The sequence below is a fragment of the Molossus molossus genome, unplaced genomic scaffold (assembly GCF_014108415.1).
Source record: "Molossus molossus isolate mMolMol1 unplaced genomic scaffold, mMolMol1.p scaffold_m16_p_14, whole genome shotgun sequence".
NCBI classification, from domain to species: Eukaryota; Metazoa; Chordata; class Mammalia; order Chiroptera; family Molossidae; genus Molossus; species Molossus molossus.
This window is the reverse complement of record NW_023425349.1, coordinates 49589059-49605529: the sequence shown is the minus strand read 5'-3', so window position 1 is coordinate 49605529 and position 16471 is coordinate 49589059. Positions and strand designations below refer to the sequence as shown.

Below are 16471 nucleotides of genomic sequence, written 5' to 3'. Positions count from 1 at the left end.
AAAATAAGCTGTTGAACAAAATAGACCCAGAGATATAGAAAGGAGTACGATTCAGACTGACAAACCTCAGAGGAGGGAGGTGGGGGGCATGATGAGATAAACCAAAGAACTTATATGCATGCAGGTGTAACCAATGAACATAGACAACAATGCTGGTGGGGGGGGGGGGGTCGTGAGGAGGGTGTCTGGAGGGGAAAAAGGAGAAACATCTGTAACAAAAATTGCAAAAAATAAAACTGGTTTTGAGGATGCTCAATGAACTCAATGAGAACTTAAACAGCATAAAAAAGGAGCAGTAAGAAATAAATGCTACAATAACTGAAATGAAGAATAATTTACAGGGTGTCAACCATAGAGTAGATAAAGCAAGAATCAAATCAGTGATTTGGAATATACGGAAGCAAAAAACACCCAATCAGAACAACCACAAAAAAAGAATCTGAGAAAATGGGGGTACTACAAGGAGCTTCTGGGACAACTTCACACATACCAACATTTGCATAATAGAAGTGCTGGAAGGAGAAGAGAGAAAGCAAGAAATTGAAAACCCATTTGAAAAAAGAATGCCCAAAGCTTCTCTAACTTGGTGAAGGAAACAGACATAAAAGTCCAGGAAGCACAGAGAATCCCAAACAAGATGAACCCATAGAGGTCCACACCAAGACACATCATAATTAAAACGCCAGAGGTTAAAGAAAAAGAGGAAATCCTAAGAGCAGCAAGAGAAAAGCAGTTAGTTACCTATAAGGGAGCTCCCATAAGACTGTCAGCTGATTTCTCAACAGAAACTTTGCAAGCCAGAAGGGATGGACAAGAAATATTCAAAGTGATGAAAAGCAAGGACCTACACTCAAGATTCTTCTTTCCAGCAAAGCTATCATTTAGAATCAAAGGACAGATAAAGAGCTTTCCAGACAAGAAAAAAATAAAGGAGTTCATCACCCAGTGATCACCCACCAAACCAGTATTACATGAAATGTTAAAGGGCCTTCTTTAAGAAAAAGAAGAAGAAAAAGAGATAATATATATATGTATACACACACACACACTAAAATGGCAATAAATACATATCTATCAATAATTGCATCTAAAAAGCAAAATAAATAAGCAAGCAGAACAGAAACATTTTGATGGTTGCCAGACTGGGGGGAGTGAGGGTTGGGGGAAAGTGTGAAAAAGTTGAAGGAATAAGAAGTACAAACTGGTTGTTATAGAATAGTCATGGGGACGTAAAGTCCAGTACAAGGAAACTAGTAATATTCTAATAACAATGTATGGTGTCAGATCGATACAAGATTTATCAGGATGATCACTTAGTGAGTTATGTAATGTATAATCGCTGGGGTGTACATCTGAAACTAATATAATAATGTATGTCAACTGAAATTTTAAAAGGAATTTTTTATAATTTTTTTAAAAAGAAAAAGAAATCAAGCTAAAAAAGAAAAACCATGAAAACAAAAGTTGTTTACACAGGCACAACATAAGTATTGGCAAACTTATCCTCATCATAACTTGGGACGGGATGAACATAAGGATGTTTTATTTCGGGAGGTGGTGTTACAGGTGAGCTTCCATCTAAATTAGGCCTCTATATATTGTGAGCAATCAGATAACTTAATGAGAGACATTTCTATGAAATGAAAGAAAAACAAAGGTTAATAGTTTGACCAAATTATAAATTCAGTTTCTGAGTTGGGAGAGCAGCCAGTTGAGATGAGTTCTAGATGTCAGATTTGAAACATCTTCAGATGGAGTGACGGGCAAGCACTGACAGTCTGACAGGTTCCCTGGTCTGCAGTTGGAATGTCTCTGATGCAAGAGTGGCACAAAGATTGTCCACATATCAGCTACGGTAGTGATCTCTCTCAAGTTGATAATAAGTGTTAGTTTGCATGGCTTTAGGAAAAGGGCAGTATAATTTCGTAGTGATTCCAAGTCAAAAGAGTGGGAGAAAATGGAAAATGTTAATTTGGAGGATTCTAGCTATATATTGGAGGAAACTAGAAGATTTCAGGATTCAGGTCAGTGTACAGGTAGGAAACAAAACCCTTGTGAAAAAAATAATAATAATATAAATGGAGCCACTTTAAAATGGAGTTGGAGCTACCATCGCAGAGGAAGCTGCTTTGCTCATCTTATGCCTGGAACCTTTGGAAATTTAAAACAGGGCAAAACAACCATTTAGACTGACCAAAGGCAACAACATTGTGTCCCAAAGAACCATTTGCAAGGATAGCAAAACCAGAAGGTATTATGACTATTACACTGATGGCTATTGGATTGAAAACAATGTTTAGAATTAGTGTCACTGTATTAGCTTATCCACACATATACAGATGCCTCCCTCTGTTGATCTTATTGTTCCCCTCCCTTTCAGATAAATTACCCTTGCTTTGTCACCTAATACTCTCAAAAAAAAAAAAAAAAAAAACACACACACACACACACACACACAATTCTTATGGCATTTAATAGATGTCAGAATTAATTTTACTCCAATCAGCTGCTGAATCAATCTGCTACAGGGGCATCGTTTACCCTGCACAACTTACACAGGTATAGGGTAAGTTGGTCACATGTTATTTATATATGTATTTTACTTATCACTTTTAACTATTTTTTAATTAATTTATTTATTTTTGTTACAGATATTTCTCCTTTTTCCCCCCCTGATTCCCCCCTCCCCCACCCTCCCCACCCTGTCCCCACCTTTGTTGTCCTTGTCCATTGTTCATGTACACATGCATATGTGTTCTGTGGTATATCTCTCCTCCACCACCCCTTCTTCTGGGGATTGTCAGTCTGTACCCCATTTCCACATCTCGGGGACTATCCCATTCCTCAGACTGTTATGTTAATTATATTCCACAAATAAGTGAGATCATGTGACACTTGTCTTTCTCTATTTGGCTTGTTTCACTTAGGATAATACTTTCCAGGTCCCTCCATGTCATCTCAAAGGATAAGAGATCTTTCTTTCTTACACCTGCATAGTACTCAATTGTATATATGTATCACTGCTTTTTGATCCATTCGTCTACTGATGGACACTTGGGCTGTTTCCAGATCTTAGCTATTGTAAATAGTGCTGCTATGAACATGGGGGTACATATATATATTCTTGCTGATTGGTGTTTCAGGCTTCTTAGAGTATATTCCTGGAAGTGGGATCACTGGGTCAAATGGCAGTTCAATTTTTAACATTTTGAGGAAACACCATATTGTTTTCCATAGCGGCTGCACCAGTCTGCATTCCCACCAGCAGTGTACTAGAGTTCCCTTTCCTCCACACCCTCGCCAACACTTGTTGTTTGATGATTTGTTGATGGCGGCCATTCTGACAGGTGTGAGGTGATACCTCATTGTTGTTTTAATTTGCATCTCTCTGATGATTAGTGATGTTGAGCATTTCTTCATATGTCTCTTGGCCATTTGTATGTCCTCTTTGGAGAGGTGGCTATTTAGTTCCTCTGCCCATTTTTTAATTGGGTTCTTTGTCTTCCTTTTGTTGAGTTGTATGAGCACTCTATATATATTGGAAATTAACACTTTATCTGATATATCATTGGCAATTATGCTCTCCCATACAGTGGGTAGCCTTTCTGTTTTGATGATTATATCTTTTGCTGTACAGAAGCTTTTGAGTTTGATGTAGTCCCATGAGTTTATTTTCTCCTTTGTTTCTGTTGCCTTAGGGGATGTATCATTGAAAATTCTGCTGTGTATGATGTCTGAAATTTTGTTGCCTACAGTTTCTTCTAGAATTTTTATGGATTCATGAGTCACATTTAAGTCTTTTATCCACTTTGAGTTTATTCTTGTGTAGGGTGTAAGTTGATGATCTAGTTCCTTTTTTTTTTTTCTTTTGCATGTAGCTGTCTAATTTTCCGAACACCATTTATTAAAGAGGCTGTCTATACTCCACTGTATGCTCTTGCCACCTTTGTCAAATTAATTGAACATATTGCCTTGGGTCCATTTCTGGGTTCTCTGTTTTGTTCCACTGGTCTATATGCCTGTTCTTGTGCCAGTACCAGGCTGTTTTGATTACAGTGGCTTTGTAGTATAACCTGAAATCTGGTAATGTGATCCCTCCTACTTTTTTCTTCTTTTTCAAGATTGCTGTGGCTATTCAAGGTCTTTTTGGGGTCCATATGAACTTTTGAAGTATTTGTTCCAGTTCTGTGAAATATATCATTGGTATTTTGATGGGGATTGCATTGAATCTATAGATTGCTTTGGGTAGTATGGACATTTTAATGATGTTAATTCTTCCAATCCATGAACAGGGTATGTGCTTCCACTTTTTTATATCTTCCTCTATTTCTTTTTTCAATGACCTGTAGTTTTCTGTGAATAGGTCCTTTATTTCTTTGGTTAAGTTTATTCCTAGGTATCTTAATTTTTTGCCACAGTGGTAAATGGGATTGTTTTCTTAGTTTCTCTTTCTGTGAGTTCATCATTGGTGTATAAGAATGCCACCGATTTCTTGACATTAATTTTGTATCCAGCTACTTTGCCAAATTCATTTATTTATTAAGTCTAGTAAATTTTTGATGGAGTCTTTGGGGTTTTCTACATATAGTATCATGTCATCTGTGAATAATGACAGTTTCACTTCCTCCTTTCCAATTTGGATCCCTTTTACTTTTTCCTTTCTGTCTGATTGCTGTGGCTAAGATTTCCAGTACTGTGTTATTTAAGAGTGGCAAAAGTGGGCATCCTTGTCTTGTTCCTGTTCTTAAGGGAAATGCTTTTAGTTTTTGCCCATTGAGTATGATGTTGGCTGTAGGTCTTTCATATATGGCCTTTATTATGTCGAGATATGATCCCTCTATTCCTACATTGCTGAGCGTTTTTATCAGAAATGGATGCTAGATTTTGTCAAAGGCTTTTTCTGCATCTATTGATATGATCATTTGGTTTTTATTCTTCATTTTGTTTATGTGGTGTATCACATTTATTGATTTGCGAATATTGTACCAGCCTTGCATCCCTGGGATGAATCCCACTTGGTCATGGTGAATAATTTTTCTTGATGTATTGCTGGATTCGATTTGCTAGTATTTTGTTCAGGATTTTGGCATCTATGTTCATCAGGGATATTGGCCTATAGTTTTCTTTGTAGTGTCTTTTTCAGGTTTTGGAATTAGAATTATGCTGGCCTCATGAAACAAGTTTGGAAGTCTTCCTTCTTCTTGAATTTTTTGAAATAGTTTGAGGAGAATGGGTGTTGGTTCTTTGAATGTCGGTAAAACTCCCCCATGATACCATCCGGGCCTGGGATTTGCTTGCTGGGAGAGTCTTGATTACATCTTCAGTTTCTTCTGGTGTTCTTGGTCTGTTCAAGTTTTCTATCTCTTCCCAGTCCAGTTTTGGTAGACTATGTGTTTCTAAAAATTTGTGTATTTTATTAGATTGTCGAATTTGTTGCCATATAATTATTCATAGTAGTTGTTAACGATCTTTTGTATTTCTGTGGTGTCAGTTGTTACTTCTCCTCTTTCATTTCTGATTTTGTGTATTTGGATTCTCTCTCTCTGTTTCTTGGTGAGTGTAGCTAAGGGTCCATCAATCTTGTTTATCTTTTTGAAAAACCAGCTCTTTGTTTCATTGATTCTTTGAATTGTTTTGTTTGTTTGTTTGTTTGTTTGTTTGTTTGTTTGTTTGTTTTGGTCTCTATGTCATTTATTTCTGCTCTGATCTTTACTATTTCCCTCCTTCTACTTGCTCTGGGGTATTCTTTTTGTTTGCTCTCTAGTTCTTTAAGTTGTGAGGTTAGATAGTCTATTAGAGAGTTTTCTTGTTTCTTGAGGAAGGCCTGTAGAGTTATGGACTTCCCTCTCAGAACTATTTTTGCTGCATCTCATAGATTTTGTGATGTTGTGTGTTCATTTTTATTGGTTTCCAGGAAGTTTTTAATTTCTTCCTTGATCTCCTCGATAACCCATTTGTTGTTTAATAACATGCTATTTAGCTTCCATGTGTTCAAATGTCTTTGCATGTTCTTCTTGCAATTGATTTCTAGTTTCATGCCATTGTGATCTGAGAAGATGCTTGATATGATTTCAATCTTCTTGAACTTGTAGAGACTTAGTTTGTGTCCTAACATGTGGTCTATCTTTGAGAATGTCCCATGTGCACTTGAGAAGAATATGAATTCTGTAGTTTTGGGATGTAATTCTCTGTAGATATCTATTAAATCCATTTGGTCTAGTGCTTCATTTAGAATCTCTGTTTCCTTGCTAATTTTTTGTTTAGAGGATCTATTCAACGGGGTGTTGAAGTCCCCTGCTATGATTGCATTGCTATCGATTTCTCCTTTGAAGTCCTCCTGAAGATTTTTAATATATTTTGGTGCTCCTATATTGGGTGCATACATGTTTATCAAGGTTATATCTTCCTGTTGTATAGATCCTTTCAATAGTATGTAGTGGCCTTCTTTGTCTCTAGTTATGGCCTTCATTTTGAAATCTATTTTATCAGATATGAGTATTGCTACCCCAGCTTTTTTTTCTTTCCATTTGCTTGGAAGATTTTTTTCCATCCCTTCACTTTCAACCTATGTGAGTCTTTTGTTATGAGGTGGGTCACTTGTAAACAACATATAGATGAGTCATGCTTTCTTATCCAATCAGCTACTCTGTCTCTTTTTATGGGAGCATTCAATCCATTTACCTTTAAGGTGATTATTGATATGTATTTATTCATTGCCATTTTTGTTTAGTGTGGTTCTATTTTTCTTCCCATTTCTCCTGCTAATTACAGCAGTCCTTTTAACATTTCTTGCAGTGCTCGTTTGGTGCTCATGTATTTCCTTAGCCGTTTTTTGTCTGGGAAGCTCTTTATTTAACCTTCTATTTTGAATGATAGCCTTGCTGGGTAGAGTAGTCTTGGATTCAGATCCTTGTTTTTCATGACCTTGATTACTTCATGCCATTCCCTTCTGGCCTGTAGTGTTTCTTGTGAGAAGTCAGCTGAGAGCCTAATGGGGGTTCCTTTGTAGGTAACCTGTTGCTTCTCTCTTTCTGATTTTAAGATTCTCTCTTTGTCTTTAATTTTTGGCATTTTGATTACTATGTGCCTTGGTGTGGGCCTGTTTGGGTTCTTCTTACTTGGGGCTCTCTGTGCTTCTTGAACTTGAATTCCTTCTTCCTTCACCAAATTAGGGAAGTCTTCTGTCACTATTTCTTCAAATATATTCCCTAACCCTTGCTCATTTTCTTCTTCTTCGGGGACTCCTATGATGCGAATGTTACTACGTTTCCAATTGTCCCAAAGTTCTCTTAAACTGTTTTCCTGTTTTTTAGTTATTTTTTACTTTTGGTTTTCTGATTGGCTGATTTTTTCTTTTTTTTTTTTTTTTTTTTTTATCCTCATCCGAGGACATTTTTCCATTTTTTGTTCAGGTAGAGAGGGAAGGAGAGAGAGGATGAGAGAGAGAGAGAGAAACATCGATGTGAAAGGAACACATCGAGTGGCTGCCACCCGCACAACCCACCAGGGCCGGGGACAAACTGCAACCGAGGTACATGCCCTTAGCGGGAACCGAACCCGGGTCTCTCAGGACCGCAGGCCGACGCTCTAACCGCTGAGCCAAACCGGCCAGGGCGATTTTTTCTACCATGTCTTCTAATTCACTGATCCGGTCCTCAGCTTCTTCTAATCTGCTCTTCAGACTTTCCAATGTGTTCTTTATTTCTGATATGTCATTCTTCATTTCTCCTTGGTGGTTTTTAATTTCCAACTGGTTGGAAGCCTGCGCTGTGGAGCCTCTTGGGAGTTTAACCTGAGGATGCTGCTCCCAGCTAAGGCTGCCGCTCATGGGTAAGGCCGCTGCCGAGCGTGGGCTCCTAGTTCCCCTCTCACATCTCCAAAAGCCTACCAGGATTGAGTCAGTGTCCCTTGTTATGTGTTCTTCCAAGCTGCTTTTCTGTTGCTTTTTCCTGATGATTTGTCTTTATTTTCATTGTAATTCCAGTTTGGTCCTGGGAGATGGACTGTGTAGCTTCCATTCACTCCACTGCCATTTTGGAATCTCCACTTTTAACTATTTTTAAACAAAATGCTTTTTAGGATATTTTGACTCCAGCAATGGTATAAAACAATCTGTTTTTTAATATTTTAAATGCCTTTAATAATTAGCAAATAAAAAATATCTATTTGTACTATTAGTAAATGTTCTTTAAAAAATAATAATAATAATAAGTTGGGACATTCCATTTAGGATGATGGCCCCAATGTAGCTTTTCCAAAATTTTCAGCAAACTATTATTAGAAATAGAAAAAATTGAAAACATAATCTATTTCCAAAATCTAAAACTGATATAACATACCACCAAATCTAAGAGATATTTGCATTCTCTGCACAGTTAATGAAACAAATTAAAAATCATATTAGTATCTAAAGGCAGAGAATATCTTGGAAGTTGGGAAGGTAGAACCAAACATGTTAATTTACCATCCACCTGTGACACCAAGAGAAATGTAAATGGTGCCCAGCCAGTGTGGCTCAGCGGATTGAGCGTCGTCCCATGGACTGAGAGGTCCTGGTTTGATTCCTTGTCATGGCACATACCTGGGTTTTGGGCTCGATTCCCAGTAGGAGGCATGAAGGAGGCAGCCAATCAATGTTTCTCTTTCACATCGATGTTTTTATCTCTCTCTCCCATCCTCTCTCTCTAAAAAAATCAGTAAAAACGTATTTAAAAAAAGAAAAGAAATTTACCTAGTACTCAAATGGACAGAATGAAGCCAAGGTCATATTCTCCTTCAAGTATAATTAAGTAGGAGCAGAGACTACAAAGTCTACTCTTTTTTTTTTTATTCTCCATGCACTCTTTTTTTATTATTATTTCCATGTATTCTTTTGAGGATGATAGCCTTTCCTCTGTGGATGCTGCTTAGGTGATTTTTCAAAGCTCCGCCCTTCTTCTGAGTCTACCAGGTACAACTACCTCTCCCTTATTCTACAAGGTTTCTTCCCAGAGCTTGTGTAGGTTAAGTATCTCTTCTCACCCTCAACTCAAGCATGATTTGCCTGGGCTGGGTGACTGTCCATGGACAAGCTGTGGCCGTGACCTATGGTCCTGCTATCTGTCCACTCCTGTCCAGCCCAGTCCAGTTCCTGATTTCTTTCTGGCAAGCACAAGGAGCAATACTTCAGTATTAACTGCTTCAGTCTTTTCACTCTCCCTTTCCAGGCTGCAGTCAGCCCCTTCAGGGTTATGTTTTAGGGAAGGAAGGACACAGGGGAGCAACAGAGTCATGTCTCAGTTCTCTTCGTGTGGAGTTCTGAAATGCTCAGCCGAGGTAATACTTTAAGAGATGTTTTTGAGTTTCAGAAACTGGGTTTTAAGCACCAAGGACCAAAGTTTATTGTATAAACAGCAGATTACTTAAAAGCCCGTTCTCAAACCCAGGACTTGATTAAAAGTACATTTAAAGATCCTGCTCAATATCTCTGACAAGGGCCCACCTCTCTTGGGACAGATCTCATGAGAGGGACAGTAAAATCCCAGAGTGCAATGGGGCTTAGAAAGCAGAAAGGACCCTACTTAATTTTCCACAAAAAACCTAAACTGTACCCCAGGACTCCTGCACAAGTCCATGCAAGAAGTTTGCAAGAAGAGCTGAGTGTTTTTTTTTATTTTCGAAAGGATACAGAAACGGCTAAGAAAAGCTTGTAGCCTGTGCAGCTCCTTAGAAACAGGAGTAGGTGGACCCTGAGTGCCCTGACACCTGTGTAGGACCAACGGTCACTGGGCACAGGTGTGAAAAACCAAAGTCCAAATGAGATGAGTGAAATCTCCTACCTATCAAAGGGACAGCTGGAAATGACTGGGGACAGACCCCTCCTGTGATACCATCATGCTATTTAAACCCCTGGACCTGAGAAAAGAAGGGAGAAAATAAACTCTCACTTGATGAAGTTGGGGTGAGAAGATAAAGACCTGAATTGTCTGAGTTGAAACCTAAAATAACTGAGATTAGAGAAACAAACAAACAAACAGAATGACTGAGACTATGTTCTGTCATCAGGCACCGACAATAAAGACAAGCTGTAGTACAGAAAAAAGGAAGAAAGCTATCATTTGCACATCTGGTTAGCAATTCAGACCCCCTCATAAGTTTTGGGCAGGTCCGGATATCTGTGACCCAGAAATATCTTCCTGTGATCCCCATATTTTGTTCTCTGATATACTAAGCAGTACATGAAAATTTTAACTCTCAACATACAGGCTTAACAATATTCATTCCATCTCTTCCATACTCATCCCACCCCACAGACAGAGTGGACAGTACTATTTGACAGGGCTTATCCTGCCAACCTACACCGCATCTCTTTAGAGTTTAGGCTCTACCTAAGCTGTGAGAGAGAGGCATGGCACCAAGCTGAGGTTAGGAGGGCTGCTTCTATCCAGCTGGGCACTTTTTCTTTGCAAAGTAGAAGAAGATGCCTGCTCTGCCAGACACTCTTGTGCAGGAAACAACCTGCCCAACTGTGCACAGTGGCACTTGGTCAAGGAATGAATAACTTGTCCTGGCCAGCATGGCTCTGTGGTTAGAGCACTGGCCCACTCACTGAAGGGTCTCTAGCTCAATTCCTGATCAAGGGCACATACCTGGGTTGTAGGTTCGATCCCAGGCCCCAGTCAGGGCACATGCAGGAAGCAACCAATTGATGTGTCTCTCTCACATTGATATCTCTCTCTCTCTCTCTCTCTTCCCCCCCCATCCTTTCTGCTTTCTCTAAAAATAAATGGAAAAAATATTCTAAGGTGAGGATTAACAAAAAGAGAGAAAGAGAGCATGAGAAAGAGAAACTCGATCTTTCTTCACAAACAAGAACTCAAGGGAGGGATGCTCATTTTCTGGTGAGCATTAGCCCTGGCATTACAAATAAGAAGCAAATGTGAAGGAAGCATGATGTCTGTCCTGACTGCCAGACACTCTTTATTTTATGAAAAAACATTTAGTAGGGCATGTGCTAATGCTTGTTTTTTACATTAATTCAATTACTCCAATTAATCTATCTGCAAATACTTTTTAAATAATGTCAGTTCCTGATCAGATAGAAGAATTAAATTATCCTTGATAAATGCAGATGTTTGGGCCACAGAAATCCTGTGCACACGGCTTTCATGCCCAATGTGTTCTTTCCCTCTCTCCACAAAGCTTCTAGCTCCCAAGCGAAGTCAGCAGAGGCAAACAGGGAGGATAAGCACCACTGTGCTCTCCTCAGCAGTCCCTTGAGTTTTGCAGATGCTTTATGTACTAATTCTTTAAGTTGTTTTTCATATTTCCTGGAGATTTCGAATGCATGTAGAATAGCCCCAGGTGGCCATCCCTAAGTAAATTATGTAGATTTGCTAAGCCTCAAATTGCTCATTATCGAAATGGAGCTTAAAATATCTACCATGTAAGATTTGGTGAGATTTAGCGACCTAGCATGTGTGAAAGCACCTAGCACAGTGCCTAGCACAGCGAATGTGCATGCACCTTACTTTCATGAGCCTGTGGTGACAATAAGGTCACATTGGTGCAAACTTCCCTGGCACATGCCACATCTGTACCATGCAGGAACTGCAGATCCATTTTAGAGATGTGTGTGGTTAATTCTGGGAAGGGCCTGGAGGTGTCCTTGTGATTACATCTGAGGTTCACTTAATTTCCCCCCAGAGATTCCTCACTTCAGTCTGCCTCACCATAGCCTCCACTGCAGGTTCTACCCTATCATATTGGTGTCAGCACTCCTAACATAACAAACCAGTATGGGCCAAAGCAGCACTGCATTTCTGCTGCCTACCGTGCAGAAGTGGGCTATGCCATCCTGTCGTCATGTTTCATCGCACTGCTTTTCACCAAGCAACTCCTCCAGTTGGTAGAGGGACCAACTGCCCTTGTTTTCTCAGGAACATCCTGGTGTTTGCTTTGAAAATTCCACATTTCTGGAAACCCTCAAGCCCAGCAAACCAGAACAGTTATTCATCCTAAATTTCAGGCACCAGCTATATAAAGCCCTCAGGGAAATAGACATCATTCTCTCTTCTCCAACCTCCTCATGCCCCCAGTCCCTACCCATCTGTGTTTGCCCCCAGAAAATATAGATAAACCTGTATTCATTTCCAATTATTGTCTAACAAATTACCATAAGCTTAGTAGTTTAAAATAATATCCATTCGTTTATTATGTCAGAAACTCTGTAGATAAGAAGTCTGAGTGTGTCTCAACTGGGTTCTCTGCCCAGGGTCTTCTGGGGTGGATATCAAGGTATCAGCCAGCCTGAGTTCTCACCTGGTGGTTCTCTTTAGCTCATTAAGATTGTTGGTCAAGTTCAATTATTTGTGGTTGTAGAACTTAGGTCTCTTGTTTCCTTTCTGATTGTTAGTCGGGGGCCACTCTCGGCTCCTAGAAGCCACCCATATTCCTGGCCATGTGGCCCTCTCTAGCTTCAAAGCCATCAACAAAGTATCTCCCTTGCATTGAATCCCTCTCACACATCTCATCTCTTCAGGGAGAGCCAAGTCCTTTCAAGGGCTCACCAAGTAAGTTGAGTTTTCCCAGGATAATTTCCCTTTTTTAAAGTCAACTGTGCGATACAACACAGCTTAATTGTGGAGTGATATCTCACCATATTTAAAGGTTTCACCCACTCTCGAGGAGAAGAAATTATACAAGAGTAAGAGTCATGGGGGGTCATCTTTGAATCCTGCCCACATCACCTCCTTTCCCCAAAACTTACACAGAGATGCTTGATGAGTGCAAGGCCCCAACACCTCGGCAGACACTTCCAGACAGTCTCATTTGAGTTTCTTCAGTATCAATCAGTGTTTTTGATATAGTCATGTATTCCTTCTCATGGAACAAATATTGATTGAAGGTCTATTGTGAGCCTGGTACTCTGTCAAGTGTTCGAGATACACAATGAACAAGAGGCATGACCCTTGCCTTGTTTCGTGGGGCAAAATTAAGAAAATAATCGTAAAATTGTGCCTTCGACCAATGTGAAACACATGAGTTTTATGCTGCCATGAGATCCTATAAAGGGAGGATTTAATCCCATCCAAATCAAAGAACAGGGCAGAGACTACTGGCTGGCCACCAAAACCCACTGCTGGTCTCTGTTACAGACGACCAAATTAGGGCTGCCCAAATGCACCTCGTTTCCTAGCTTCTTTTGCCTTTAGGTATGGCCATGTGACAAAGTTCTCCCCAGTGAGTAGAAATCATGGTGCTACTTGCAGGCAAGAGCATTAACCTATTGTCAGACCTCTGAGTAACAACAGCACAGCCCCGAGCAACCGTGAGAACAGCAGAGCCACTGTGACCCTAAGTCCTTGAATGGCTACGTGGAAGAATCTACCCCCACACTGGCCACCACCACTGTCACCACCTGTCAGCCTTGGCTGTTATGTGAGAAGGGCAGAAAGTTGTCTTTTGTTTGAGCCACTAGTTTTAGGACTATGGTTTCAGCAGTTCAGCCTTCCCCGATGATACAGAACTACTTGCTGGCAGGCGAAACACAACATACGCTTTCTTATCTTGCACTTATATAATGTGTCTCTGAAAGGCTTTCACATCTAGTAGGTTTAATTCTCTCAATCAGCCTGTGAGACGAGTCATAGGACATCTATTACTATACCCACCTGCCAGATGAAATTCAGAGGAATTCAGTGCCTGGGAGAGGTCCCATAGCTCATTGGCATTTATGGCATCTCTGTCACTGAGTCACCATTTAGATTTAGACAAGTCATCCCTTTCTTCCTTTATTTATAGGATATGGTTGTTCCTGTCTTCCCACCTAAGAGGAAGAAATTCAGTGGGCCTAGTCTATGAAATACTCTAGCAGAAAGACAACACAAATGTGGTACTCAGTTACTAACCAAGAGAGATATTATTAATATTATGATTATTAAGAGGACAATGTCCTTTTAATGATTTGCTCTTCAATATCTTGGGTCTATTGGAAACAGATTCATGTGATATGATATGCTGAACTATTACTGGTCTTAGCGCTCCTAAACTTTAGCATGAGGTAATCTCATCCTTGGTCTCATCTTCAAGGGGTCATTTTGACTTTATTTACTCATCTGTGTGCTATCAGAAAATGCACCTGTTCAAACTCATTTATTAGCGTGTTCACCAAAATTTATGAGCATTTGCCATGCAAAAAAAAGGCACTGTGCTAGGCAAGGGGTATCCAGTAGCAACCAACACAGGCACGTTTGTCCAGATTACAGTCTAACAGGAGAGACGATAAGAAACTAGTAAATGTGCAATTTTATATAATTACAAGTAGTCACTGATGCAAAGGGGCCAAGCAATAAAGATGGTGAGAATTGAAACACTCTTTTTTATTTCTTTTTACCTCTAGCTGCATAAACAATGCATTCTGCTGGGCCAGGTTTAGGATTATTCACAAATGTATTCTTTCCAAGTTGGTAAAATAGGCTATTTTTTGGCCTCTGGACAGCTTAGGTAGTTTTGCTTTGCTGCTGGCAAGTCCAGAACTACATTTGGTACTTAGCTCCAGGAAATAGCTAGACTGTTTCTTAATTCGGGGGCCCTTTAGCTCCTTCTAAATTGTGTTTGCTTTATTTCTCTTTTTGATAGGAAAAGACAGAGGAAGAAGGAAGGGGGGAGGGAGAGAGGGGCAGGCAGGGAGGGAGGGAGGGGGAGGGAGGGACAGGGAACACTGTTATAAGTAGAACCTTGTTCTTTTGCATCCAACATTCTGATCATCTCTCCTCGGGCCCTGAGTGACCGAATGTGTTGTGGGCACTGAACCACCCTGGGAGATGCTTCAAAAGCAAGGAAACCCCAAAACCATCACAATTTGAGAAAACGATGTCCTTGCCCTGAAAGCCAAAGCAGAAACCGCGGACCTGCCAGCACGGTCCTGCTTCCACAAAGCCTGTTCTGGTCCCCAAACTGCAGAAGCGTTGGTAGGATCTGAGGGCCAGGGTGAGAAGGGAAATGATTTTAATAAAGGAAACGAGAAAAACATGTATTAAGTACTTATCATATATACTAAGTACTTTCATGAGCATTCGAATTCTCATTAAAGTCTCACAACTTTACAGTTTCATAGACTTCTCGGAGCATCCCCCTGCTTGGCCTGGGTTAGGGTCCCATGTCTCACTCTCCCACATACCTCCAGGCATCTCTAAACCCAAAAGGCAGAGGTGAGCCCCTGAGACAGCTAGCCTGGTCATTTTACATGTACCGATTCCAACTATGAAAAGCTTACCAGAAATCGGACTGAATATTTTGGCATAGTATAGGCTCAGAGCCATATGGCAATGAGAATAAAACCATAAGGTTACCTGGTCTCTAGTTCAAGTCTCAGCTCAGGCAATTTTCCTCCTTTTTAAGCCTGGGAGATACAGTTCTGAGGTCCCTGGCTCCCTACACATCAGTGAGACACACTGCCACAGAGCTGAAACCCTGGGGGAGCTCAGCCCCAAAGCATTCGAGTTTGAACATATGGCTTCCCTGAAGCAGAGTGGCACAGTGACATCTGTCTTTACAAACTTAACAGGCCGTAGTCTGCTACAGCTGCTGCAGAACGGCCTGTCTGTCTGGGCATTCGCCACCCTCCGCTCACAAATGAGCTTTTCAGCTGGGTTTAGGTATGGAAACCAGACAGCGTCTAAAGTAAAAGAGGCTTCTCAAGCAGAACAAAAAAGCACATTCAGCTACTGGGCTGAGTACCAATAATATTTAGCTGTTTTGTTGGTTAATAAACAGTCATTTCTTTACTAGTCACGGAAACATCAGCACATCCATACTGAAGCACCACAGCTTAGCACACAGTTCCTTGGGGGAAATGTTACTTTCTTGCCTGGAAAGGAATCTTTAGGTCCAGAGCTAGGGAAAGCATAGGTCTGTAGCAGAGTTATGTGCTCATCTCCACCACCACCATCTCCGTCACTGCCTAGTACTTCTACCATCTCTTGCTCAGGTCTGTCTCAGATGCTTCCAGCTTCTCCCATAGCAATGGCCCATCGTAGCATCTTCAGTCTGTGGCAGCCCCTTCTTACCTGCCTGCATCCTCGCTAACATGGAAGGTCAGTGAGGACAAAAACCACATTGATATTGGTGACCATCGTATTCTTAACACCTCGCATAGACCCTGATACACAGGCACTCTCTGACTGTTTAATGGACAAATAAAATGCTTCCAGCTCAGATCAGATTTCTTCTCTCCCTTTGCACACTTTCCCCAGCCTTGGCATGTGCTTCCTGGCCTCAGACTTTACGGTCCCCAGATGGTTCCTCACGACAAGCGTTTTCTCAAAATCCACATTTGGTTCATACCTGTGAAAATCACTTATCATGTACTTGCAGTTGAGGTGGTTCATCACAGCCCAAGGTGGAAGGAAGATGCCTCTTTCCAGGAGACCACAGAGCGACAGCAATATTTTAGAATCAGCTAACATTTTAAACCTTACTACTCCAAGGG

At 40.5% G+C, this 16471-nt stretch overlaps 1 pseudogene; it reads right to left on the bottom strand.

Annotated features, from left to right (window-relative positions):
* Nucleotides 1-15959, bottom strand: part of LOC118629305 — a 40450-nt pseudogene extending 24491 nt beyond the window's left edge.
* Nucleotides 15960-16471: the final 512 nt, after the last annotated feature.